This window comes from Mesoplodon densirostris, chromosome 15 (assembly GCF_025265405.1).
Source record: "Mesoplodon densirostris isolate mMesDen1 chromosome 15, mMesDen1 primary haplotype, whole genome shotgun sequence".
Lineage (NCBI taxonomy): Eukaryota > Metazoa > Chordata > Mammalia > Artiodactyla > Ziphiidae > Mesoplodon > Mesoplodon densirostris.
Window position 1 is genome coordinate 47,229,659 of NC_082675.1, and position 3,569 is coordinate 47,233,227.

The window sequence follows — 3,569 nt, forward strand, 5'->3', positions numbered from 1 at the left end:
TATGGTGTTCTGTTATAGCAGCTCAAATAGACTGTCAATACACACACACACAGAGAGAGAACTGAAAGCTGATTAGATGACAGAGGGATGCTTAGCCCGAGAGTAGCCATCTATAGGGTGTCTAGAAGCCGAAAAGATAAGACTGATTCAAAGATCTGCTCACAAAGCGATGATGGTGAGTAACTGGTCCAGTTAATTCCTTTCTCTGCAAATTTGAAATGGAGACACTGGAAAGAAGTATTTAGTTAAAAGTGGACACAGAAGGAAAAAGAGACAAACAAAGCACTCTTCCAATTCTTTGAAAGCAGCTAAATCGGTGGTTAAAGAGATAAATGGGGATTCTTGCTTTTCTAAGATATGAGCTTTTTCATCCAGGAGTTTCCCTTGCAAATGAACAGGAATAATCTAGAGAATTCTCAGAAAGGGTAGTATTGATATAATCCACCTCATTATTGCTAAAGCAGGATTTAAATTCTTAAAAATTAGAAAAACTGGCTTAGGGATCCACCTACCCTAGCCACAGACAATAGCTCGGTTGAAAAGGAAATAAAGGCAATGATCAAGAGGAATATTCTCTCTCTTTCACTTCTGTCTCTCTGTCTCTGTCTCTCTTTCTTTCTCTCTCTCTCTCTGTCTCCAGTAATGTTTGGTCATAAGTACAAATCAGGGGGGTAGAAAAAAGCAGCAGAGAAATATAAAAGAAGTAAAAGGAACGTAGAGGGAAACAAATTCTCCAGGTCTTCCCCCCTCCAGCTCTGACACCCTGGTAACGGGGATGAGTAACCTCTGTTACCAGGCGCTTCCTGTGACACTGCCAGTGACCCATCAAAAGATAATCGGATTCAGCAACTAAGTTTCTGAGATTTCACCTCAGGAGATAATCTTACAATGAGGCCCAGATGTGTGTAGAAGGATGTTCATCACAGTGTTGTTTATCATGCAAACATTATAAATTAAAAGTCAGCTCTGTGCAGTGCCATCTGTAGATTAATGAGATGCTTTAAAGTTACAAAATGGTGATATTTCTAAATTATTTTCAGTAATTGCAAGAATACAAGGGAACGTGGAATCGGTATTTCCACGGCTCCATCCAAACTTGGTGACAGTGTGTGTCAGCTACAGCAGGCTTAATGGCCCACTTTTCATATGAGCAAACCAAAGGGTGTGGCCCCGTGTACAGGCTGCTCGGCAAAGCTTTCACATGCAGTGACCTTCGCCCCTGGGTGGTCCTCACTGTGATCAAAACTTGTAACTGCAGTCAGTCTTTAAGAGAAGAAAATAAATGAGCATTTCACTTTGAAATAATAGTACTCTGAAGCCACAGAGAGACACTGATACATGACAATGGTGGTGGAAGTAATAACAGTATCCAGTATTTACTGGGTACTTTCTTTGGGCAGACACGATGTTAATTAAGCATTTCTCATACTAATCTATTTTTATCCTCTCAACAATCCTAGAGATACATCCTATTTTTCCTCCCATTTTATGGATGAGTAAGCTGATGGTTAGTGCAGTTACACAATATGTAAAGCTAGATGATCCGTCTCATGCCTTCTGCATCATCAGAGGTTTAGCCCAAGCTAAAGAAATGATGACAGGAAGAAGAGAAAGTCAATTGTAAGGGGCACTTCAGGGCTGCAGAAATCTGTTTATTGCACCTTCCCATCTTTGGGTTTTTTGGGACAGAGAGGGGCTCTTTAAAAACAGTTCAAGAGCCAAAGATTTAGGAAACGGTTTTTTCCTCAAATACTCTATTTTTCATCATTACAAACAAAAGCACAAGGCAGAAATTTCCATGCACCTGTGATCTATGAGGGTTAATCCTCTTTAGCTATCACTTAGCAACAGGGTAACAAATGGAGGTTGGCATCCCCAGGCTGATCAGCATTTTTCTTTTTTAGTCAAAAAAGATCAGAGTTATTACAAAATACAGCCAACAACCCTGAGGCTTACAGGGGTTTTAAAGGTCAGGCAAAATTGTTGTCGATTTGCTTTGAGTTTTTTTCCTTCACTGCAAAATAAGTCTTCTTTGTTTGTTTGGCTTATAAAATGCATATAGTCTTTGAAAGAGACGAGAGTCTGGGCTGTGGGGAGGGTCCCCAGCTCGCTTAGTCTCTGAACCCCTGGGAGGTCTTGTGCCCATTACTCAGCCTCTGCAACGTCTCAGCTTTCTACATCCACAGAAATCCCCACCAGCCCACGATAGTTAAGATCAGGGGTGAAATGCTCTGAAGCCTCCAAAAAAATTGTCAAGACTAGATTTCAGCAGTGAAGAAAACAGCAATGATTTGCAATAAGTGAGGAAAACACATTCACAGTTTCAGGGCTGAAATGAGCTTGGAAAGTCAGCTAGACCTAGCCTCCCATTCAGAGGCACCTCCTGACCAATGAAAGTAGGAAAGTGGGGTGTGGGTGGGCTCCACTGTTTTTGTTATCCACTCCCATTCACAGCTTCTGTGTCAGGAAGTTCTTCCCTAAGTCTCACTGGAATCCCTCATGGAACTGTTTCAAGCTAATCCCTTCTTATACTCTTTATAATGGAAGCATCTATTTTTCTTATGATTTTCCTTAGTCTTTTATTAATTTGACAGGCATCATGAATTCACATGGACCTGTCTCTTCTCCAGGTTCAATTTTTCAATCATTCATTAGAAAGACATTTACCGGGCCTGGCACTAGACTAAGTCCTGGACATACAAAGATCCTTACAACACGGTCCTCGCTGGCGAGGAGCTTATGGTCTCCTGCGGTGACGCAGATACTTAATGAAATAATGGCAGCAGACTATGCTGTGTGAACTTCGGGAGTGTTCTGTTTTTGAAACTTTGCATTTTGATGAGCAACCATTCAAAACCACCTTAATTTTTCCATGTCAAAGTTTCAGCTCTATTTTTTGTTTGTTTGTTTGTGGTACGCGGGCCTCTCACTGTTGTGGCCTCTCCTGTTGCGGAGCACAGGCTCCGGACGCGCAGGATCAGCGGCCATGGCTCACGGGCCCAGCCGCTCCGCGGCATGTGGGATCTTCCCGGACAGGGGCACGAACCCGTGTCCCCTGCATCGGCAGGCGGACTCTCAACCACTGCGCCACCAGGGAAGCCCCAGCTCTATTTTTATCGCTAAAATCCAATTATTTCTTAATTTCCACTGGGAGAGGGAGGAGCTAGGCTGGGGAGGGGCGGGGCCGCCATAGCAGATGGGCACGCCCTCTAGGGGCAAAATGAGATAAAAGGAACATCAAACTGTGTCCAGTTCCGTCGTACGTGCATGGAGTGGCAGTAAATTAATCTCTCTCCTGGATTTAAGGTACCATAAATTATAAGATGGACCCTTTGCTTTAAAGAGGCCAGAAATGGGAGTGAGAACGACAACATATACACCCTCTGGATTCTAGAAACCCAAGGGGAGTGCAAGGAAATACAGTGGTGCATTTTTACTGTTTTCCTTTCTGGCTGTTGCCAGCTAATGATGCGTCATGAATGTAGCTAATGACGGATTGCAGAACACCAAGTACCTGCTGACTATTTCACAAGTCATCCTGCAGAAGGGACGTCATGGCCCCCATGTAA